The sequence below is a fragment of the Macaca nemestrina genome, chromosome 1, assembly GCF_043159975.1.
Source record: "Macaca nemestrina isolate mMacNem1 chromosome 1, mMacNem.hap1, whole genome shotgun sequence".
In the NCBI taxonomy this organism is placed as follows: domain Eukaryota; kingdom Metazoa; phylum Chordata; class Mammalia; order Primates; family Cercopithecidae; genus Macaca; species Macaca nemestrina.
Window position 1 is genome coordinate 135006604 of NC_092125.1, and position 26290 is coordinate 135032893.

Sequence of the window (26290 nt, forward strand, 5' to 3'; positions counted from 1 at the left end):
CAGAATTTCCTTCCTTTTTCAAGATTGAATAATATTTTATTGTGTGTATATATCACATTTTGCTTATCCGCTCATTCATTGATGGACCTTTGGGTGGTTTTCATCTTTTGGCCATTATGAATATGCTACTATGAATGTTGGTGTACAAATATATATTTAATTCCCTGATTTTAATTCTTCTGAGTAGATACCCAGTAGTGGAATTGCTGGATCATATGGTAATTCCATGTTTAACTTTTTGAAACTGCCATACTGTTTTCCATAGTGACACAACCCATCATATTAGCTCCTTGCCTTTTTCAGTATCGCCAGATTCTAATACCTCTGAGAAACGGGAAAATATTCACTCTGACCTTGAAATTTTCATCAAACAGTTCTATCTTTGTATTTGCTGAGACTCCTTCCTGCTCGCAGAGTGACCATTTGTTCATTTCACAGCTGGCCACCCATCCCAAATCCCTAGGAATACACCATAGAGAAACTCTTTCACATGTTCATCAAAATACATACATACATACATACATACATACATATATATATATATATATTCATAGCATTAGTGTTTATTAAATGGAAAATAGAAACAACACAAACATTCATCAACAGGAGAAGGCATAAATAAATTATGATACCTGTACACAATGTAGTTTTGTATAATAAACTATAGCGACATGTAACAACATAGAAGAATCTCAGAAAAAAAAAATAGTATTTAAAAACTAAGCTCCAGAAAACTTCATACAATGTATCCTTTCTTATCAATTTTATAAATTTCGAAAGCAAGATAGTATAAATGATACACTGTTTAAAAAACACATGACAAAAATATTTTTTGAAGATAAAGGAGTAATAAATGTAAAATCAAGGAAGGGCATTATTTCCAGGGGTCAAAATAGACAAAAAAAGAGCACACAGTAATGTGCAGCACTACTGATCATACGGTAGATCTTAATTTGGGTGGGGTTTTTTCTTTTCTTTTTTTTTAATGGGAGCAGTCTACCCCTTGTAGAACTGCTGCTTAGAATTCTCAAGTATGTGTGAAAAGGTGAAAATTGGAAAGGCTATACTTCCCTTACTACCGTAGACTTTTACTTCCCACACTCCTGTCATACCACAAGGGGAAGTTTTTTCACTGCAGACCATCCCACAGGAGTGTGACCCACAGAGTGAGTCTCTCGTTTGAAATACAATATTTTTCTTAATTCTAAGTCATTGCTTGGCTTCACATTATTAACATTCCTGATTATTAACATTGCTGGCTTATCCACAATAGCTGTGTACATGTGTAAAATAACAGTGGTTATTTAAACTATTTTCCACTCACTCAGATCTATTCTTAAATTGGGGAAGTGTTTTTACATGAATGAAGAAATAAGCACATGAATAAATGAGTGAAATATCTGTTAACAGATTATTTAAAAGAATTAAAATAGTCCGATGCAATTAAAAATTATATGCCTGGGCCGGGCACAGTGGCTCATGCCTGTAATCCCAGCACTTTGGGAGGCAGAAGTGGGCAGATCACGAGTTCAGGAGTTCGAGACCAGCCTGGCCAACATGGTGAAACCCCATCTCTACTAAGAATACAAAAATTAGCCGGGCATGGTGGCGTATGTCTCTAATCCCAGCTTCTCAGGAGGCTGAGGCAGGAGAATTGCTTGGACCAGGGAGGCAGAAGTTACAGTGAGCCAAGATCACACCACTGTACTCCAGCCTGGGCAACAGAGCAAGACTCCCTCTCAGAAAAAAAAAAAAAAATGAAAATGAAAGTCATGTATCACCCCAAATCATTGAGGCATGTATTTATGTAGGAAAAACGTAAAATATATATATTTTTAGGTAAAAGCAAGTTTTAGAATACACTTTTCTATTTGTTTAAAATTTTCAATGTTATGAATACTCAGGAGCAGATTAGGGCCACATTGATATGCCTTTTATAGAAATTGTATGTTTTTTAGAAAGTAATCCATGAGTATTTTAAACTGAGACTCTTTTCATGTATTTCCTCACATCTCCCCAGAATTCCTCCAGGGCAGTTCTGATGTATAGTGCTGTATTTTCTACCTTCCTTTTGGGTCTCTTTTATAAATCCTGACCCCTTCACTCACCATGGAGCAAGGTGAATGTTTGTATTTACTAAGCCTCCACTCTCCCATATCATGCCAATTGTAGAACCCACCACACCTGTCTAATGTACCTGTGGCTTTTGGAAATAGTTCTATTGTAAATTTATTCTCATTAATTTCCTCCTAAAACAGGTTCTTTGAATTGCTGACATCTTGGGTTTCCCCATTTAAACAGCTACGCACTGAATACTCACCTGCAGTAAAGCTTACTGATTGACAAACTCTATTTTTATGCACAAAATTTCCAGTCAGTTTCTTAGCACTTTTAAAAACATTTTAATTAAATTATGATGCATATATAGGAAGTACACAAACTTAAGGGTGTGGCTCACTGAATTAAGCCAAAGTGAGGAAACCTATGTAACTACCATCAAATTAAGAAATGAATCATTGCCAGGATCCCAAAAGTGCTGCTGGTACTCCCTCCCTAGCCACTCCCACCTCCTCAAAGGTAACCATTATCCTGACTATAAAAACTGTAGTTTAGCTTTAGCTTTATCTATTTTAAAATGTTTTGTAAGTGGGATTATATATTATGTATTACTTTGTGTCTGGCTGGTTTCCCTCAATGTATTTGTGATATTCATCCAGGTGTATATGGCAGTTCCTTCATTCACATTTAAATTTAATTCACTTTATCCATTTGATCATTGATAGATGTTTCGATTTTGGGATGAGTATTTTTTTTTTTCAGCACCAACAGCTACAAAGTGTTTGATACCCTGTTCGCTAGTACATACAAGAACAAAGGTAAACATTTGACTTGGAAGCATTCAAGCCTAAAAACTGTCAGGTTGAAAATGAAAACAGCACATTTTTCATGATCCTTCCCGATGTGAAAACTAGGACCATAAATTATACACAATAATTTGCACATTATATATAAAAATAAAAGGATCCCATGTTCTGCAGCCCTCTTGGTTGACCTTTCCCTTTTTGAATTTTTTTCAACTTTTATTTTTAGTTTATGGGTACATGCACAGGGTGTGCAGGATGTTAAATAGGTAAACATGTGCCATGGTGGTTTGCTGCACAGATCATCCCATAACCTGGGATTAAGCCCAGCATCCATTAGCTATTCTTCCTGATGCACTCCCTTCCCTCAGCCCCCACAGGTGCCCAATGTGTTTCATTCCCCTCCATATGTCCATGTGTTCTCTTCATTCAGCTCCCACTTATAAGTGAGAGCATGTGGTTTTTGGTTTACTGTTCCTGCATTAGTTTGCTGAGGATAACGGCTTCCAACTTTATCCATGTCTAAGGGACATCATCTCATTCCTTTTTATGGCTGCATTGTATTCCATGGTGTATGTGTACCACATTTTCTTTATCCAGTCTATCATTGATGGTCATTTTGGTTGATTCCCTGTCTTTGCTATTGTGAATAGTGCTGCAATGAACATAGGTGTGCATGTATCTTTATAATAGAATGATTTATATTCCTTTGAGTATATACCCAGGAATGGGATTGCTGGGTCAAATGGTATTTCTGCCTCTAGATCTCTAAGGAATCACAACACTCTCTTTCACAATGGTTGAACTAATTTCCACTCCCACTAACGGCATAAAAGTGTTCCTTTTTCTCTTCAACCTTGATGGCATCTGTTGTTTTTGAATTTTTTTTTTTTTTTTTTTTTTTTTTTTTTTTTTTTTTGAGACGAGTCTCTCTCAGTCTCCCAGGCTGGAGTACAGTAGCGTGGTATCAGCTCACTGCAACTACAGTAGCATGGTATCAGCTCACTGCAACCTCCACCTCCATGGTTCAAGCAATTCTCCTGTCTCAGCCTCCCCAGTAGCTGGGACTGCAGACATGCACCACCATGCCCAGCTAATTTATTTGTACTTTTAATAGAGACAGAGTTTTACCATGTTGGTCAGGCTGGTCTTAAACTCCTGACCTCAAGTGATCCACCTGCCTCGGCTTCCCAAATTGCTGGGATTACAGGCGTGAACCACTGTACTCCTCCTGTTTTTGTACTTTTTAATAATTGCCATTCTAACCAGCATGAAATGGTATCTCACTGTGGTTTTGATTTGCATTTCTCTATTGATCAGTGATGTTGAGCTTTTTTTCGTATATTTGTTGGCTGCATGTATGTCTTCTTTTGCGAAGGGTCTGTTCATATCCTTTGCCCACTTTTTAAAGTGGTTGTCTTTTGCTTGTAAATGTGTTTAAGTTCCTTGAAGACTCTGCATATTAGACCCTTGTCAGGTGGATTGATTGAAAAAGTATTATCCCAATCTGTAGGTTCTATGGTCACTCTGACGATAGTTTCTTTTGCTGTGCAGGGGCTTTTTAGTTTAATTAGATCCCATTTGTCAATTTTGGCTTTTGTTGTGATTGCTTTTGGCATTTTTATCATGGAATCTTGGCCCATGCCTATGTCCTGAATGGTATTCCCTAGATTTTCTTCTAGAGTTTTTATAGTTTGGGGTTTTACACTTAAGTCTTTAATCAATCTTGAGATAATTATTTGTATATGGTGTAAGAAAGGGTCCACTTTCACTTTTCTGCATATGACTAGCCAGCACTCGCAGTACCATTTATTAAATAGGGAGTCTTTTCCTCATTGCTTGTTTTTGTTGGATTTGTCAAAGATCAGTTGGTGGCATGTGTACAGTCTTAGAAGAGTTCTCTATTTCACTCCATTGGTCTGTGTGTCTGTTTTTGTACCAGTACAATGCTGTTTTGGTTACTGTAGCATTGTAGTATAGTTTGAAGTCAGGGAGCGTGATGCCTCCAGCTTTGCTCTTTTTACTTAGCATTGTCTTGGCTATATGGGCTCCTTTGTTGTTCCATATGAATTTTAAAGTAGTGTTTTCTATTTTTGTGAAGAATGTAAATTGTAATTTAATGGGAATAGCATTTAATCTATAAATTACTTTGGGCAGTATGGCCATTTTTACAATTTGGATTCTTCTATCCTTGAGCATGGAGTGTTTTTTTATTTATTTGCGTCCTCTCTGATTTCTTTGAGCAGTAGTTTGTAGTGCTCCTTAAAGAGGTACTTCACTTCCTTTGTTAGCTGTGTTCCTAGTTATTTTATTCTCTTTGTAACAATTCTAAATAGCAGTTCATTAATGATTTGGCTATCTGCTTGTCAATTGTTGGTGTATAGGAATGCTTGTGTTTTTTGCACATTGATTTTATGTCCTGAGACTTTGCTGAAGTTGCTTATCAGTTTAAGAAGCTTTTGGGCTGAGATGATGGGGCTATCTAAATACAGGATCATGTCATCTGCAACAGATAATTTGAATTCCTCTCTTTCTATTTGTACACCTTTATTTCATTCTCTTGTCTGATTGCCATGACCAGAACTTTAAATACCATGTTTAATAAGAGTGGTGAGAGAGGGCATTCTTGTCTTCTGCTGGTTTTCAAGCGGAATGCTTCCAGCTTTTGCCCATTCAATATGATATTGACTGTGAATTTGTAATAGATGCCTCTTATTATTTTGAGATATTTTCCTTTAATACTTAGTTTATTGAGTTTTTAACATGAAAGATGTTGAATTTTATCAAAAGTCTTTTCTGCATCTATTGTAATAATCATGTGGTTTTTGTCTTTAGTACAGTTTATGTGATGAATCATAGTTATTGATTTGCACATGTTGAACCAACCTTGAATACCAGGGATGAAGCCAACTTATCACGGAGGATAAGCTTTTTGATGTGCGCTGGATTCAGTTTGCCAGTGTTATAATGAAGATTTCTGCACTGATGTTCATCAAGGATATGGGCCTGAAGTTTTTGTTGTATCTCTGTCAGGTTTTGGTATCAGGATGATGCTGGCCTCATAGAATGACTTAGGGAAGAATTCCTCCTTTTCAATTTTTTGGAATAGTTTTAGTAGAAATGGTACCAGCTCTTCTCTGTACCTCTGGTAGAGTTTAGCTGTGAATCTGTCTGGTCCTTGGCTTTTTCTGATTGGTAGGCTATTTATTACTGCTTCAACTTCAGAACTTGTTATTGGTCTATTCAGGGATTCATTTTCTTCCTGACTCAGTCTTGGGAGGGTGTATGTGTCCAAGAATTTATCCATTTCTCCTAGGTTTTCTAGTTTATGTGCATAGAAGTATTTATGGTATTGTCTGATGATTGTATTTCCATGGGGTAAGTGGTGATACCTGCTTTATCCTTTTTTACTGTGTCTATTTGATATTCTCTCTTTTCTTCTTTATTAATAAAGCTAGCATCTATCTATTTTATTATTTTTTTGAAAAACCACCTACTGAATGGATTGATTTTTTGAAGGGTTTTTAGTCTCTCTATCTCCTTCAGTTTGGCTCTGATATTGCTTATTTTTTGTCTTCTGCTAGCTTTGGGGTTTGTTTGCTCTTAGTTCTCCAGTTTTTTAAGTTAAGATGTTAGTTTGTTAACTTGAGATCTTTGAGATCTTTCTAGCTTTTTGATGTGGGTATTGAGTGCTATAAGTTTACCTCTTAACACTTCCTTAGCTGCATTCCAGAGATTCTAGTATGTTGTCTTTTTGTTTTCTTTAGTTTCAAAGAACTTCTTGATTTCTGCCTTAATTTCATTATTTACACAGGAGTCATTCAAGAGTGGATTGTTCAATTTCCATGTAGTTGTGTGACTTTGAGTGATTTTCTTAATCTTGAGTTCTAATTTTGTTGTGCTGTGGTCTGAGAGACTGTTATGATTTCAGTTCTTTTGCATTTGCTGAGGAGTATTTTACTTCCAATTATGTGATCAATTTTAGAGTAAGTGTTGTGTGGTGATAAGAAGAATGTGTATTCTGTTGTTTTTGAGTGGAGAGTTCTGTAGATATCTATCAGGCCCACTTGATCCAGAGCTCAGTTTATGTCCTGAATATCTTTGTTAATTTTCTGTCTCAATGTCAGTGTGGTGTTAAAAATCTCTGACTATTATTATGTGGAGGTCTAAGTCTCTCTGTAGATCTTTAAGAACTTGCTTTATGAATCTGGATTCTCCTGTAATAGGCACATATATATATAGAGGATAGTTAAGTCTTCTTGTTGAACTGAACCCTTTCTCATTATGAAATGTCCTTCTTTGTCTTTTTTAATCTTTGTTGGTTTAAAGTCAGAAAGCAGGATGGCAATCTCCGCTTTTTTCTGTTTTCCATTTGCTTGGTAAATTTTCCTCCATTCCTTTATTTTGAGCCTATGCATGTCTTTGCTCATGAGATGGATCTCTTGAAGACAGCATACTTGTGGGTCTTGGCTCTATATCCAGTTTGCCATTATGTGCCTTTTAACTGGGGCACTTAGTCCATTTACATTCAAGGTCAGTATTGTTATGTGTGAATTTGATTCTGTCATTATGATGCTAGCTGGCTATTTTTCAGACTTGTTTATGTGGTTGCTTCATAACGTCACTGGTATGTGTGGTTCCGTTTGTTTTTGTAGTGGCTGCTAATGGTGTTTCCTTTCCATAGTTAGTGCTTCCTTCAGGAGCTCTTACAAGGCAGGCCTGGTGGTGATAAAGTCCCTTAGCATTTGCTTGTCTTAAAAGAATCTTACTTCTCCACTTATGAAGCTTAGTTTGGCCGGTTATGAAATTCTGGGTTTGAAATTCTTTTCTTTAAGGATGTTGAATATTGGCCCCCAATCTTTTCTGGCTTGTACGGTTTCCACTGAGATGTCCACTGTTAGTCTGATGAGTTTCCCTTTGTAGGTGACCTGGTCTTTCTCTCTGGCTGCCCTTAACATTTTTTCTTTCATTTCAACCTTTGAAAATGTGATGATTATGTGTCTTGATGTTGATCTTCTCATGGAGTATTTTACTGGGGTTCTCTGGATTTCCTGAATTTAAATGTTGGCCTGCAATGCTAGGTTGGAGAAGTTCTCCTGGATTATATCCTGAAGTATGTTTTCCAACTTGGTTCCTTTCTCCCCATCTTTTTCAGATACCCCAATCACCCATAGGTTCAGTCTTTTTACATTATCTCATCTTTCTTGGAGGTTTCATTCATTTCGTTTTTCTCTATTCTTGTGTACTAGTCTTATTTCGGATAGACAGTCTTCCAGCTCTGAGAGTCTTTCCTCTGCTTGGCCTATTCTGCTATTGATACTTGTGATTGCATTGTGAAGTTCTCATGTTGTATCTTTCAGCTCCATCAGGTCTTTATGTTCCTCTCTAACCTGGCTATTCTGGCTATCAGCTCCTTTGTTGTTTTACAATGATTCTTAGTTTCTTTGCATTGGGTTACAACATTTTTCCTTCAGCTCAGTGAACTTTGTGATTACCCACCTTCTGAAACCTATTTCTGTCAATTCAGCCATCTCAACCTCAGCCCAGTTTTTGCTGGAGGAGATGCAGTCATTGGGAAAAGAAGAGGCAATCTGGTTTCTTGAGTTTTCAGCATGTTTGCATTGAATCTTTCTCATCTTTGTGGGCTTATCTACCTTTGATCTTTGAGGTACCTCTGAATGGGGTATTTGTGGAGTCTTTTGTTGTTGTTGTTTTTTGTTTGTTCTTCTTTTAATGTGTCACTTTACCATAGGGTTGCTGCAGTTTCTGGGGTCTGCTCCAGACCCCAGTTGCCTCAGCTTCTCATGTACCTGGAGGTATCACCAGTGAAGGTCGGGAAACAGCAAATATGCCAGCTAGTCTCTTCCTCTGGAAGCTCCATCCCAGGAGGGCATTGACCTGTTGCCAGTCTGCATGCACCTGTAGGAGGTGGTTGGGGACCCCTGCTGGAAGGTCTCATCCAGTCAGGAGGAACAGGATCAGAGACCCACCCAAAGAATCAATCTGGCTGCTTCTTGCTGGAGCAGGTATGCTGCACCAAGGGGACCCTTCTTCATCCAGACCACCTGTATTCTCCATAGTCAGCAGGCTGGAATGGCTGAGTCTATGTAGCTGCAGAGATGGCAGCTGCCCCTCCCCATGGTAGCTCTGTCCCAGGTTGAGATCAGAGCTATATCTATAAAACCAAGGTCCCACCCAGTGAGGAGGAATGTGTCAGGGTCCTGCTTAAATAAGCAGTCTGGCCATGATCTGGCAAGGCAGCTGTGGTGTATTATCGGGGAGGACATTCCTTGTCTGAACAATCTGTTTTCTCCACAATCAGCAGGCTGGAATGGCTGAGTCTACTGAACCACAGATATGGTGGCCACCTCTCCCTCTGGGATCTCAGTCCTATCTCAGGCAGATTCCAACCTGCTGCCATTGACTGCCTGGGATTACAAGCCAGTGGGTCTTAACTTGTGAGGGGCCATGGAAGTGGAGCCTGCTGCTTGGCTCCCTGGATTCAGCTCTCTTCCTAGGGATATGTACAGATGGATTTTCTGCCTTGCCAGGGATCCTGGGGCCAGAATATGTAAAACTCTTGTGTCTCCGTGTGTGCCCAAGCAGCTGCTCTGCTGAGCCTCCACACAGCTCTACACAGTTCTTGGGTTATATTGAACCTAAGGCCCTCATGGCATGGGCTCACAAGGGGATCTTCTGATCTGCAGGTTGCAAAGATTTGTGGGAGAAGCATGCTTCTCTTGGTCTATTCTGCTATTGATACTTGTGATTGCATTGTGAAGTTCTCCTGTTGTGTCTTTCAGCTCCATCAAGTCTGTTATGTGGTGATGTTACGTGGTGAGGTCACACAACCACTCACCACTTCCCTTGCCTAGGGGTGGGAGTTCCTTTGGTTCTATACTGCTCCCGAGTGGGCCATCACCCCGCCACCCCACTTTTCTTTGTTTCCGTGGTTCAAGCTGTTTGCCTAATCAGTCCCAATGCGAGAACCTAGATATTTCAGTTGAAGGTGCTGAATTCACTCTCCCCATTTCCTTCCTCTCTGTGAGTGCCATGGAATGCAGCTGCTTCTAATTGGTCATTTTGCCTCGTGATTCAAATATTGTTATTATAAACATTATTATACACGTCTATTGGTGAACCTGTGCTAGTTGTAAGGTATGCACATGTTGAACTTGATAGACAATAATAGTTTTCAAAGCCAGTTGTAATCATTCACTCTACCATCAATAATATTTGAGCATTTGTACTAGTACCTCATTTTTGTTTCAACATGTATTTCCCTGACAGTTAATGAATTTGGATCTTATGTAAAATGTCTGGTCAAATTATTGCCCAATTTTCTATCGGTATGTCATTTTTCTTATTAATTTAAATGAATAAGTTATATATCCTAAATAACAATTTCTTATAGTTACGTATGCCAATCTGTGGCTTGCATTTTCACTCTCTTAATGGTGCCTTTTGATTAAAGAGTTCCTAATTTTAATATAGTCCATTAATTAGTTTGTATTTAATGGTTTCTGCTTTTTGAGTTCTATTTAAGAAAGTGTCCCCTACCTCCAACAGCTTGACTATATTCTTATATTGGTTTATAGAAATTCCTGAAAATTTTTTTCAACAGATCCTATTGAGAATCTGAGGAAGAGTATGAGCACTTTTCAGAATAATTAAGTGAATAAAATAAAATACACAGCATTATAAAACAAGAAATTATTATGAAGGGGACTCCTATTCTGGGACTCAAAAGATTAATAAATCCCCCTTGTAGCTTTATTATTTCATCATTCATATATCTATAATCTACCTGAACATAATTTTTACATATGCTACAAAGAAAGGGCCAAGTTTTTCTTTATAAATATCCAATTGACCCTAGACCATTTTTGAAGACTTTCCTTTTGGCATTGCTCAGATGAACTAGATTTTTATAAATCAAGAGTTTAATATTGTGCAAGTCTGTTTCTAGATCTTGAAAATTATGTCCACTAGTCTGTTTTATATTCTTCAGAGAATATCAAATTGTTTGTTACTATAGATTCAAAAAATTTCTGATAAATAGTAGAATAAATTCTTCTATCTTGTTTTATTAAGAACGCTTTGGCTATTTTTGACCATTTGCATTTCCAAATAAATGTTAAAATTAATGTATTTTCTGTTAAATAGATAATAAGTGGAATATCATTTGAGATTGCCTGGCATTTATAGATCAGTAAATAACTACAATTACTTCAACATAGTCTTCTCATGCATAAAAATTACATATCACTTTATTTGTTTAGGTCTTCTTTAATTTCTCTCAATAATATTTTATAGATTTTTCTATAAATACTGTGTATCTTTTCTCTTAGAATTATTTTTATGAATTGAATATTTGGTGTATTATAAATGCTATCTTTCTGTGTTTCATTTTGGAATTGTTTATTCCTTGTGTAGAGAAATATTGTTAGTTTTTGGATATTGAATCTGTGTCCAGAAAACTTGCTAGACTAATTCATTGATGCTAATATTTTATCTTTAACTCTTTCAGATTTTCTACATATACAAGCACATCATCAGCAAATAATGACCATTTTATTTTTTCCTTCAAAATCCTTAATGCAGTAGTTCCTGCTTATCTGTGGGGCATACGTTTCAAGGTCCCAAATGGGTGCCAGAAACTGTAGTTAATACTAAACCCTGTATCTACTGTTTTCCCTATACATACATACATACCTATGATAAAGTTTGATTTATAAATTAGGCACAATATGAGATTAACAATAACTAATAATAAAATTAAAACAATTAGAAAAATACACTGCAATAAAAGTTATGTGACTGTAGTCTCTTTCTCTCCCCTCCTCAAAATATCTTATTGTACCATATTCACTTTTATTGTGATGACATGAGATGACAAAATGCCTCTGTGATGAGATAAAGTGAGAGGAATGACATAGAAATGTGATACAGTGTTACACTATTATTGACCTTCTGATGTTATGTTAAAAAGAGGATCATCTGATTCAGGTGATCCTGGATCATTGAGCCATTATGATATTGATGGCTGGATATCAGCAGCACAGGATGTTGATGACTAACAGACAGGTGGTATACACAGCATGGATACTCAGGACAAATAAATGATTCATATTAATGGCTGAACAGAGAAGGACAACGTGAGATCTTATCACCCTACTAAGAATGGTGCCCAATTTAAAATTTATTGATCATGTATTTCTGGAATTTTCCTTTTAGTATTTTTGGACCACAGTTGACTGTGAGCAACTGAAACTGTGGAAAGCAAAAACACAATAAAAGAAGACTACTGTGCTTTTATTTTTTTCTCTTGCCTCACTGCACACGCTACCATTGTTAAAGTGTTGAATAGGAATTGTGAAAGTTGACCACTTTATGTATCTTCATTATCCCAGTTGAAAAGATGTCAATGTTTTTCCTCTTATGATGTTAGTTGTATATTATTTCCTAGATCCATCATATTCTTAATTTCCCAAATGTACTTTTAGCATGATTAGGCATTAAATTTTTTGAAATTATTTTTCTGCATCTATTCAGATAAAAGCTTCTTCTTTCTTCTGTTAATGTGATTAATTATACAGACTGACTTTTAAATACTAAGACAACTTTTCATTCCTGGATAAATGCAATTTGGCGGTGGTGTACCACTCAGTATACCTATTGCTGGATATATTTTGATAATTGTGTTTGCTATTTTGCATCTATACTTACAAGTGAGATTAGGCTGTATTATTTATTTATTGAATGTCCTTGTCAAGTTTTCAAATCAAGATTAAACCTGGATTGTAGAATGAGTTAGGAGACATTTATTGTTTTTCTCTTCTCCAGAAGAGATTGTAAAACTACATGGCAGAATTCACTTGTGAAGCCATCTTTGCATGGTATTTTTTTGTGAAGAGGTTTGAAATTACAAGGCTAATGTCTCTAAGCATGATAGGACTATTAAGATTCATTATTTCTTCTTCTGTCAGTTTTTGTAAAAAATATATATATATTATATATACACACACACATATATGTGTATATATACACACACCTATATGTATGTGTATGTTTATATATGGTGTTAAAATTAAGTATTTTTACATAATTTGATCATTTCATCCATTTACTCTTCTTTTTCTACTTTCTTAATGTGAATGCTAAGTTATTGAGAACCTTCCACTTTTCTAAGAATATAACTTGATAACATTCCCTTTGGCACTGCTTCATATCCCAGAAATTTTGATATGATATGTTTATATTTTCACTGAGTCCAAACTATTTTCTAATTTCCCATGCGTTTTTTCCTTGACCTCTGGGTTATTAGGGACTTATTGTTTAAATTCTAAATATTGGTACTTTCCACATATTGTTCTGCATTTCTACTGTAATTTTGAGGTAGTCTTACAAGCCACCAACCCTTTTAAAATCCAACCCTCCATAATTTCAACCCCCTTAAAATTACTAAGACTTGTTTTATTGGCTAATGCATGGTCTGCCTTACCGAACGTTCTCAAGGCAACTAAAATGAAGGTGTATTTTGCTGTAGTTGATAAAGTGGTCTACAAATGTCAATTAGGTCAAATTGGGTAATAGTACTATTTAGTTACTCTATATCTTTATTGATTTTTCATTTACTTATTCTGTTAATTATTGAAAGTGTTGACATCTCCAACTATACGTGTGTATTTATTGATTGTCCTTTCAGTTTGATCAGTTTTTGCTTCATGTATTTTAAAGGTCTGTTATTATGCTACTACACATTTAAAACTTTATGTCCTTTTGAAGAATTGATGATAACCCTTTAACTTTATGAAGTGTCTCCTTTTATCCCTGGTAATATTCTTTGTTCTGAAGTACACTTCGTCTGATATTAATGTAGCCACTCTAGCTTTTGTGATTAGAGTTTGCAGGGTATGCCTTCTTCTATTCTTTTATTTTTAACCTTTCTATATCTTTAGATATAAAGTCTTTCCATAATCTTCTGGTTTGCAGAGTTTCTGTTAAAAAGCATGCTCTTACGTATATTTTTGTTTTTCTGAACATAAGGTGTATTTTCTTCTCTAGCTGCTTTTAATATTTTTTCACCACAGATTTTCAATAATTGTTATATAATGTGCATTGATATGGTTGTCTTTATGTACTCTTAGATAGGTTCATCCAACTTCTTGGATATGTAGTTTGTAGGCAGAATAGTGTTCCCCTAATATGTCCATTTTCATCCACAGGACATGTGAATATGTTATATAACAGCAGAGAGGAATTAAGGAGGCAGATAGAATTTAACCTGCTAATCAGATGACCTTGAGATGAGGAGACTACTCTGGATTATTCAAGTGGGTCTGATGTAATCACAACGGTCCTCGTAAGCTAAAGAAGGAAACAAGAGAGTCAGTGTTAGAGTGATGCTATGTGAGAAAGACTCAGCCAGCCACTGCAATGCAGGAAGCTTCTGGCATCTAGAAAAGACAAGAAAATTAATTCTTCTCTGGAGCTTTCAGAAAGCAACACAGCTGAGCCTGCACCTTAATTTTAACCCAATGAGACCTTTAGTGGATTCCTGACCTCTGGAATTGTTAGATATATATTTTTATTGTCTTAAACCACGAACTTGTGGTGATTTGTTACAGCAGCAATAGAAATACAATTTATGTACGTTTATAGTTTTCCTTAAATTTAGAAAATTCGAAGCCATTATTTTTTCAAATATTTTTTCTGTCATACTCCCACTCCCCCATCTTAGGACTTTAATTACATGTGTGTCATATCACTTGATATTATTCCAGAGGTCACTGATGCTCTGTTGATTTTTTTCATATCTTTTTAACTACTGTACTTCATCTTAGTTATTTGCTATTAGTATGTCTTAATACTTACACACATTTTCTTCTTTAATGTCTGATATGCTTTTATTTCACCCAGCATATTTTTAATCTGTGTTATACTTTTTCAACTCTAGATGCTTAATTTCAGTCTTCTTAAATCTTCTCTTTCTCACCACAATGTGTTCATATTTTCTTATACGTCTTGAACACATGGACATATTTATATCTGTATTACTGTTCTTTTCTGCTAATCCCACTATCAGTAATTTCTGGGTGTGTTCTATTGGTTGTTTCTTCTCTTGGTTATGACTCATTTTTTTCCCATCTTCTTGGCATGCCTGGTAATTTTTAATCGGATCCCAAATACTGCCAGTTTTACCTTTTAGTTTTTGATTATATTTGTTTAAATAATACCAGATTCCTTTCTGGCATCTCATTTGTTCTTTGCACTCAGGGCAGTGGGAACATGAACAATTCCCAATCCAGTATGAACTCTAGAAAGGATTCTCTCTCCTCCTTTCTGTTAGATCTTTCCCCTATTCATATTGTCTCCTCTCACATAGGTGCCAATCAGTACTCAGCCAAAGACTTGAGAGAATGCCTCTGCATCTCTCTGGATATCGCTCTCTGTGCAGACTCCTACTCGCTGTACTCAGCCACACAAATTCTAGCCACTTTGACCTCCTCAAATTCGATCTCTGCCATATCAATTCAGTGGCCATTTGAATTCCCTCTCCTTGCATTTCAACCTGGTAACTGCTTGCAGGGGCTCAATTTGTTATGGGGCTCAATTTGTTTTTCCTTTTCTCGGGAATCATGATCTGGCATGATCTGTTTTCTAATGTCTGCAAACGGTCATGTCATTGATTTTGTCTGGTTTCCCAGTTGTTTAAGGTGAAAGAGTAAATCATGGCCCTTGGGCCAGAAGAAGGCGTCTGTCCACGTTACCTAATGTTTTATTTTATTTTTATCAAGTTGTTTAAAATACCTTTTAATTAGGGAGTGATGTCCCTTTGTCATTCCTGACATTAGCTTTTTTTCATCTCCTTTCAATTTTTTCTTCATTAGTCTTGGAGGGATTTATTAATTTTGTTTAACTGTAAAACAAAACAAAAACTAACTTTGGGGTTTATTGATACTCTATTGTATATTTGTTTCTATTTATGTAATCTTCTCTTCCTTTCTTCTTGTTTTCTTTACGTTAAATTTGTTGTTCTTTTGCCGACATCTTAAATTTGATGCTTATATCATTTGTTTTAGTCTTTCTTCTTTTTTATCTTATAAATTTAAGGCTGTGCACATTTATTTAATCAGGACTTCAGATACATTTTCCATTTGGTATTGAATTTATTATCATTCAGTTAAAGCTATTTTTATTTTTTTATTTTCTTAATAATGGGGATTTTTCTAGTCATTCTCTTATATTAATTTCTAGCTTAATTTCATTATTATAAGCTTATATAGTCTATATAATTTCAATTTTGTTGAGACTATGTTAATGGCTCAGTATGTTGTTAATTTCTGTAAATATCACTTGTGTACTTGAAAAGAATGTGTTTTGTAGCTGTCAGGATAAATATATATATATATCTCACATATATACATATACACACATATATATACACACACATACACATATATAATTTAATGATGCTATTTAAATTATGTATATAACCAATTGTAATCATGCTATTGAAATCCTCTTCTGTATACTGGTAAAAATCTATATTCTTCCAAAATCAATATTCCTGATTTTTTCTCTGCCTTTTCTATTGTTACTTATAGAGGTGATAAATTCTTTTTCCTATGATTTTTGACTAGTCTATTTTTCTTCTAATTATTGTAATTTTTAATATATTAGGTAGTGTGATTATGTTAATATAAATTAGGAATTATTCTAAATCCTTGCAATTTAAACTTCTATTAGTTTGAAATGTCCCTTTTTATAGCTGTTCTTAATATAAGGGTTAATTCAAATCACCTAGGCTGCCATTACAGACATGAAACCAGTAACTCACTCTGCAAATAGGAATGAATGTCAGCAGATTAGAAGGTAATTTAGGAAAGCTTTTTGTATGAGATATAGAATCAAACATAATCAAAAGTGAAGTGGGGGATGGGACACAGAGAAAAGAGACACTACTTTAATTAAAACTCTCTAACTTATTTTCTCTGAGATATAAAGACATAACAAGATATTGTATCCAATAAAATAGAAGGATGTATAAATCAAAGGAAATCAGAGAAAATGAAAAAGATTCTTGAAATCAACAACTCAGTAATCAAATTAATATCAAAGATAAGATTTTAAAAATCAGGAACTCTCACAAAAGAACAAAAATTAAGACATATAGAAAATAGAAGTGAAAAGATAAGACAATGAGAGACTCAGTTAGATAAGTAAATGGAGGTTTAATGTTGAGCTCCTGAGGAACATTCACCTAATAGCAGTCTAAACGTAGAGGTCAGAAGGAACAGAAGGGAGAGTTATTAAAAAATGATATTAGGGAAATTTGAACCTATACATTGAAAACATCTGCAGTTTATTCAAAACTATATATAACACTTTTAAAACAGATAGTTTCATAATCATAGAGTTTCAAAATAGCAGCAATCAGATGAGATACTAAAAGCTTCCAAAGAGGGGGAAAAAGTAGTGCATATGATATGGAGAAGTCAGAATGGCATGGGACTTTCCAGAGGAGAGAAGAGAAAGCAATTCCATGGAGTAATAGAAAGACCCCACCTCAACATCTAAGCAGCTGTCCTAGAGCGCAAGCAGTACAAGCGGGATGAGGAAATGGAGGTCTAACACTGGGAAGGTCCTTGATGGAGGGAGGGGAAATTGAACTACTGGATCATTTGATGTATTTGAGAATTTGGAAAAAAACTAAAGATATGCATGGAAACATTTGTCAAATTATAAAAGTAGGTCTATAGAAATCTAAGGAAATGAAAAACAAAAATAGTTCCTTATCATAGAAAGCAAAAAATTGCACAAAATAAAAACTATAATCATAATTCATTATGTGAATCATCAGAGAATGTTTACTTCATCTTATTCAAGTAACGATGAAATCACTGGACACCAAAATTATAATATTATTAAAATGGGAAAATAGTGAAAAATAAAATAGAAGATACAAAATGTTCAGAAACCATAGCAGCAAGTCAATACCAGAAATTAATAATTCAAGAAATCGTGGGATATAAATGTTATTTATGAATATGGTGGTAATGCTAACGTTAAAAAATTAAAAATTAAAACTTTAATTGTAGTTAAAAATTTGTTTAATTAAAATTTTAAAAATAAAATGAGTTTTGAAAATCTGAAAGTCATAATCCAACTTTGTCTCAAATCTCATTTTTCTTGATTTCCACCACTACATACCTTTCTATTCATTCTACACATGTCAGCTCCAGTGAGTTTTCAAAATGCAAATCTTATCATTTTAATCCAACTCCTAACTCCATATGGAGCTCTTCAGGGGATTCCCACTGCCTCTGACCTTTCACAGGCTTGGAAGGCCATGCATACAAAAGTTTCTTCCTCCTTCCTGCTTCTCCTCACTCTACTCTTCCTCTTACCTTTTATGCTTCAGCCACACTGACCATGTTTTTTTTTTGGTTGCTTGTTTGTTTGTTTAGGCAGTCTCGCTCTGTGGCCCAGGCTGGAATGCAGTGGTGTGATCTTGGCTCACTGCAACCTCCACCTCCCTGGTTCTAGCGACTCTCAATCTTCAGCCTCCTGAGTAGCTGAAACTAAACGTGCGCACCACCACGCCAGGCTAATTTTTTTGTATTTTTAGTAGAGACGGGGGTTTCACCATGTTGGCCAGGCTGGTCTCAAATTCCTCATCTCAAGTGATCTACCTGCCTCGGCCTCCCAAAGTGCTAGGATTACAGGCGTGAGCCCACACCCAGCCTGATCACGTTTTAATTCAAAAATGTCAAGCTCCCTGTTGTACTGACATACTATGCTGCTCTCGTGGTTTAAAAACATCCTGCCACCCGGTTCCCACACCCTTTTCACACACACGTACTCACCTTCTATTTCATAAAGGTAGAGGCTTATTTTGAGGGGAGATATTGATGACTCCAGGTCTACATGAGCATCCTCTGGCTTGAGCTATCCTTTAGAGAATTACTTGGTTTTCCATTTTCCATTCCTAAGTGAGTATCTAATTGATTTCCTGAACCCACATCTTTCCCTCCTTTTGTTAGACAATAAGCTTCAAGAAATGACAAATATTGTCTCTCTTTGCTCATCATTGTACACTAGTATGTAGTACAATACTTAGAACAGAATTGGTAGTCAATAAATGTTTTGTAAACAAATGAAAGTTTTAAAAATATACTGAACATCTAAATTCTAGGTGAAGTATTACCTTGATTTGTCACTAATAAGTGGTATTGTGCTGTGTGACACTGAGCAAATCATTTAATTGTTCTCAGCTGGAATTCCTCATCTCCAAAACATCACAATAATACATAGTTTAAAATTATTTTAAGGATTAAATGAAATATAACACATGTAGAATTAATTTTTCCTCTGTGTATATGCTACATAAGTGTAAACCTTCTTTTCTTTCCTTTCTTTAAATCATTAATGATGACCTTGGCATATATTTGATTATAACATGTATTCTTTAAACTTAAAAGGAAAAAGGAAAAGAGACAGTATTTCATCAAGAGCAGTGTGCTTCAAGGGACAGTAGAGTATCTGTGTTCACAGAGTAAAAAGGGCAAGGCTTCGCTAAGCTTTAAAGTTTTCAACCCAGTTCATCATTATTCACATACTGCCACCAAAACAAGTTTGACTGTGGCACAGTTCATAAGTGCAAAATATTTCATTTGTGGCTGGAATAAATGAGACACGTAATCTCATCAAATGTATATTCAGTAGGATTTCTACTCTGCCATCTGTGGGTTTTCACATACTTCAGTGTAACTGAATTTCTAACAGAAAATCCAGCTCTCAATGACATTATGTGAATTTGTGACACCACTGTAGGACACTTGCTGGGAAGGTAAAATAATGAACATACTAGATTTTTTCATCTATCTAGGAGATTCATCCGTGACAGATGTAATAGTGATAATAATTTAATCATAATTATGCTATTATGCCATATTATTATGACAGTTAAGGTTATAATTTAATGTCACACCCTTTTAATTCAATAAAAGTTATTAATATATTAGAAATCTTTTACTAGTAAAGATTTACTCGAGCCGAGTCTTTTCTTTCTCTTGATGGTATAAAAATTATCTGCTCAGATGAAAAGTAACCTCATGGCTTGAGCGACAAAACTAGGTATTAAATTTAGATTCTAAACAGATATCAGTTCTCAGGGGTCTTGGTAATTCTCTTAAATTTTGACCCATGCATATTCTCTCTCTATCCCTCTCTCTCTATCCTTCCATCTCTCTCTCTCTTCCTTTCTGAGACCCTTGTTCACCGCTTCACCAAGTTTGCTTATTTTTAAAATTTCCCTTGCCAGTTTATTCTATTTTTGTGCATTTGCTCTTTTGACATCATCCAACTGTGTTCCCTTCATGCCCAGACTGGAGCTGAAGTGAAAGCATATATGGGCATGAGACACAGGTCTAGACAGAAAGAGAAAAAGAAAGATAAAGAAGCTATTGTGATAATGTTGGCAGCTTGCCAAGTCTCTACTATTTTGATGTGATTTCCCCTGAGTCTGGCTAGAAAGATTGCTGGTGCCTTAGCCACTCTAAATCCCATGGCAACCCCTCCTAGCAGTCTCCTTCTTCATTAGAGTACTGAGCCCCAGGTTTATAGACAGCACTGCAGGTCAATTCAAGCTCTCCAAAGTAAGTAAAAATACCAACTCAGCTTCTATTTAGTAAATCAGTCACCTAGACTAGTGCTTCTCAAAATTTAATGTGTCCATTAATCACCTGGTGATCTGGTGAAAATGCAGATTCTAACTGGGTAGGTCTGATGCGGGGATGAAATTCTGCATTTCTAACAAGTTCCCAGTTGAATCTGATGCTACTGACTCCTGGACCACACTTGCTATTCAAACAAGGACTCAAAATATCATCTATCCCCTTAAACATAACCCCACTAAGACACTATCTGACTCTTCTCTACCTTTCTTTCCCACTTCTCTTGGATTCCCACATTTTTATTCTACTGCTTATATTAATAGTTTTTTTTTGTTGTTGTTTAACTTCAGCCCAGAATGAACCAGGCTTATATGGAATACAGAAATACTATCCAAGGAGTATTTCTTTGATTCCATGGTTTTCTAATTCTTAGAATGGAATTGTTGAACATACACTGGCTGTGTAATTACACTGAACTGGGTGTGCATTCCAATCACAGCTCTTAGTAGCCAGGCAATTTTAGGACAATTTATTTAATTTCATGTCAGTCTTCTCATCCATAAAATGGATATAATAATATAATGATATCTACATCATAGAGTGTTTATGAAGCCTACATAAAATTACATAAAATAGCCCCTGTGATACACAAGTTCCTGATAAATGTTGGGAAATAGTAATTTGATACACTCAGCTCAATGGAATTACTCAGCATTATATAAATTATTTTTAAGTTGGAATTCAGTGTGTAAAATACATCAAAGATTAAACGAATGCTTTTTAGAAAGAAAACCAAGGCTGTATTAACTATTACATGCTTGGCAAACAGTCTATTTTTAAATTTTGAATTTCATTTGAGATAAATTATTTTGTATTATAAAGCGGCTGGCAGGTTTTTTTAATCAGCTTTCACCGCCTTTGAAATACATTTGTTAATTGGAAACAAAATAAGTGGCTTTAAATTTCTGTGGATGCAGCAACTCTAGTTAATATTTCCTAAATGGTGCTTGAAAATAAATATGTATGGATCAAAAAGTACCTGATAAGCAGCTAAATATGAAGAAAAACAACTCCCTCCAAAATCACTAATGCATCAAGATATATTGATGCATTGATAGAATGGTCTCTAGTAATTTGCTGCTAATCAGTTTTAAGAAACAGATGACAGCAAGGTACTTTTAAATAGTTCCTATGCCATTGACATGAATTTGGATTATGTGAACTGACTCGCCATTTAAATTTGACTATACAGAATGGTGTGCCATTGGTTCAGACAGTCCTTGACCTGGGGGATAGGACTTGACTTAGCTGAGGAAGCCAGCATTTAGTTTAGAATGTATTGCCTTTCAGCATCTCTGCCTTTTGACAACAACAAAATAGAAAGATTAGGAAAGCAGACAATGAGTTAATGCAAGAAAAGTTTCCCAGCTTTACCAAACTATTCATGGTAGGAAATGAATGACAGCCTCCCCTCCTAAGGAAAAGCAAGCCAGGCTTTGGGGATATTTTTGACCCCCACCCCTACATGGTTTGATTCACATTTTGAGGTGAGCAAGTCTGGTTTCTTTTCAACGTCACTATTTTGTCTTCCTAATGAACACACTGTCTGAATTTCCTACAAGGTCTTAGATTTGAGGTGTGAAGATATGCTGCCAATATGAGATTCAGCTGTGTAAGGATGTACCTGATTCCACATTGGAAGATTGTTAAATAAGTTTAGAGAACATCTTCCATAGTGGAGCTTTTTATTTTCACTTTCACAAATGGGAAAACAGAGCACTGTGATGAAGACAGCATGTTTTCTAAGGGAGTCTTCTCCGGTCAGAGTGATACCAAATCTCATGGTTGAAAGCAGAGCTTCCAGCCTAATATTTAATTTTATTTCCTCCAGGTAACAACAGCTTCTTGTTCTCCTCTCTCCTCTCTTGTTTTTTAAAAGCTTCTCCTTCCATCTCTTGATATGTAGAGATATCTATAGCACATGCGCTCTCTCGCATGTGTGCCATCTATACACAAGATTCTGCATTTCTAACAAGCTCCCAGGTGAATCTGATTATGGATAGATAGATGATAGCTAGCTAGCTAGCTAGCTAGATAGCTAGATAGATAGATAGACAGATGATAGAAAGATAGATAGACAGATAGACATAGAAAGAGAGATGAGAGAGAGAGACAGATGCACACATATGTTCATCCTCACTGTTGCTTAGCCCCTCTCTTCTTACTTCCTAACCTTGTGTATGGGTGAAAATAAAGAAGTACATTATATTAATTATTGTCTCAATTTCAGAGCCTGCTATTGGTCTATTCAGGGATTCAACTTCTTCCTGGTTTAGTCTTGGGAGAGTGTAAGTGTCCAGGAAATTATCCATTTCTTCTAGATTTTCTACCAATCAAAAAAAGTCCAGGACCAGATGGATTCACAGCTGTACCAGAGGTACAAGGAGGAGCTGGTACCATTCCTTCTGAAACGATTCCAATCAATAGAAAAAGAAGGAATCCTCCCTAACTCATTTTATGAGGCCAACATCATCTTGATACCAAAGCCTGGCAGACACACAACAAAAAAAAAGAATTTTAGACCAATATCCCTGATGAACATTGATGCAAAAATCCTTGATAAAATACAGGCAAATCGAATCCAGCAGCACATCAAAAAGCTTATCCACCATGATCAAGTGGGCTTCATCCTGGGATGCAAGGTTGGTTCAACATACGCAAATCAATAAACGTAATCCAGCATATAAACAGAACCAAAGACAAAAACCACAAGATTATCTCAATAGATGCAGAAAAGGCCTTTGACAAAATTCAACAGCCCTTCATGCTAAAAACTCTCAATAAATTCGGTATTGATGGAATGTATCTCAAAATAATAAGAGCTATTTATGACAAACCCACAGCTAATATCATACTGAATGGGCAAAAACTGGAAGCATTTCCCTTGAAAAGTGGCACAAGACAGGTATGCCCTCTCTCACCACTCTTATTCAACATAGTGTTGGAAGCTCTGGCCAGGGCAATCAGGCAAGAGAAAGAAATCAAGGGTTTTCAGTTAGGAAAAGAAGAAGTCAAATTGTCCCTGTTTGCAGATGACATGATTGTATATTTAGAAAACCCCATCATCTCAGCCCAAAATCTCCTTTTGCTGATAAGCAACTTCAGCAAAGTCTCAAGATTCAAAATCAATGTGCAAAAATCACAAGCATTCTTATACACCAGTAACAGACAAACAGAGAGTCAAATAAGGAATGAACTTCCATTCACAATTGCTTCAAAGAGAATAAAATACCTAGGAATCCAACTTACAAGGGATGTAAAGGACTCTTCAAGGAGAACTACAAACCACTGCTCAGTGAAATAAAAGAGGACACAAACAAATGGAAGAACATACCATGCTCATGGATAGGAAGAATCAATATCATCAAAATGGCCACACTGCCCAAGGTAATTTACAGATTCAATGCCATCCCCATCAAGCTACCAATGACTTTCTTCACAGAATTGGAAAAAACTGCTTTAAAGTTCATATGGAACCAAAAAAGAGCCCGCATGGCCTAAGTCAAAAGAACAAAGCTGGAGGCATCATGCTACCTGACTTCAAACTATACTACAAGGCTACATTAACCAAACCAGCATGGTACTGGTACCAAAACAGAGATATAGACCAATAGAACAGAACAGAGTCCTCAGAAATAATACCATACATCTACAGTCATCTGATCTTTGACAAAACTGAGAAAAACAAGAAATGGGGAAAGGATTCCCTATTTAATAAATGGTGCTGGGAAAATTGGCTAGCCATAAGTAGAAAGCTAAAACTGGATCCTTTCCTTACTCCTTATATGAAAATTAATTCAAGATGGATTAGAGACTTAAATGTTAGACCTAATACCATGAAAACCCTAGAAGAAAACCCAGGTAATACCATTCAGGACATAGGCATGTGCAAGGACTTCATGTCTAAAACACCAAAAGCAACGGCAACAAAAGCCAAGATTGACAAATGGGATCTCATTAAACTAAAGAGCTTCTGCACAGCAGAAGAAACTACCATCAGAGTGAACAGGCAACCTACAGAATGGGAGAAAATTTTTGCAATCTACTCATCTGACAAAGGGCTAATATCCAGAACCAACAAAGAACTCAAACAAATTTACAAGAAAAAAACAACCCCATCAAAAAGTGGGCAAAGGATATGAACAGGCATTTCTCAAAAGAAGACATGAATGCAGCCAATAGACACATTAAAAAAATGCTCATCATCACTGGCCATCAGAGAAATGCAAATCAAAACCACAATGAGATATCGTCTCACGCCAGTTAGAATGGCAATCATTAAAAAGTCAGGAAACAACAACTGCTGGAGAGGTTGTGGAGAAATAGGAACACGTTTACATTGTTGGTGGGATTTTAAACTAGTTCAACCATTGTGGAAAACAGTATGGCAATTCCTCAAGGATCTAGAACTAGAAATACCATATGACCCAGCCATCCCATTACTGGGTATACACCCAAAGGATTATAAATCATGCTGCTATAAAGACACATGCACACGTATGTTCATTGTGGCACTATTCACAATAGCAAAGACTTGGAGTCAACCCAAATGTCCATCAGTGACAGACTGGATTAAGAAAATGTGCCATATATACACCATGGAATACTATGTAGCCATAAAAAGGGATGAGTTTGTGTCCTTTGTAGGGACATGGATGCAGCTGGAAACCATCATTCTCTGCAAACTATCACAAGAACAGAAAACCAAACACTGCATGTTCTCACTCATAGGTGGGAATTGAACCATGAGAACACTTGGACTCGGGAAGGGGAACATCACACACTGGGGCCTATTATGGGGAGGGGGTAGAGGGGAGGTATTGCATTGGGAGTTATACCTGATGTAAATGACGAGTTGATGGGTGCTGACGAGTTGATGGGTGCTGCACACCAACATGGCACAAGTATACATATTTAAGAAACCTGCACGTTTTGCACATGTACCCTAGAACTTAAAGTATAATAATAAAAAATAAATTAATTTAAAAAAAAGTGCATTATATATCCATCAGAATTAACTGACAGGGATTACACTTTGGAAGGGACTATTAAGCTTGGTGATTTTTGTTTGTAATGGTATCCTCTTTTATTAAACAATAGAAAATAGCATCTTTAAAAGTGTTCATAATCTTCAATATGCTTACACACACACACAAACACACACACGCACACACAGAATATGCTTTAAAATGTGATTGTTCCACGAATAGGGAGTCACGATATCTGCATAGCTAATTGAAATCCACAGATAATTTTAAAAACTCTTCTCTTATTCAATGAGTTCAACTTTCTCTCTTCAAATTTTCATCAGAATTGCTCACAAGTAGCACATGAATTCATCTGAAGTCTGAAAGTATTAATTACTTTCTGTCCTTTGTGCAAACACTGAAATGCCAGAAATAATGATCATCAAAGGATTAGGGGAAAATGGTAAGTTTAGGTTTACATAATATTAACATAACATATTTAAGTCTCAAATTAAAAGTGAGATGTGTGTTTTATGGGCTATGAATCAAGTCAAAACATGGTTATGTGATTATATACATATACATACAAATACATATACACATATATCAATAACATTTTTTATTTATCAATTGATTTCATCTATGCAATTCAGGAATGGCATTCCACACATTCTCCACCTAGAAAATTCGCTTTAAGATAGTTCAAATAACATAATTCTCT

At 35.9% G+C, this 26290-nt stretch overlaps 1 long non-coding RNA gene across 3 annotated transcripts in view; it reads right to left on the minus strand.

The window, feature by feature from the left end:
• LOC105485448 (uncharacterized) overlaps positions 1-26290 on the minus strand; it is a 242888-nt gene that overhangs the window by 56581 nt on the left and 160017 nt on the right. For 2 of the 3 annotated variants that reach the window (XR_011610524.1, XR_989583.3), the window contains one exon: positions 764-14231. This is a non-coding gene — a long non-coding RNA (uncharacterized lncRNA). Of the gene's footprint in view, positions 1-763; positions 14232-26290 lie in introns of those variants that run through there. The other variant, XR_011610527.1, reaches the window with a different exon arrangement.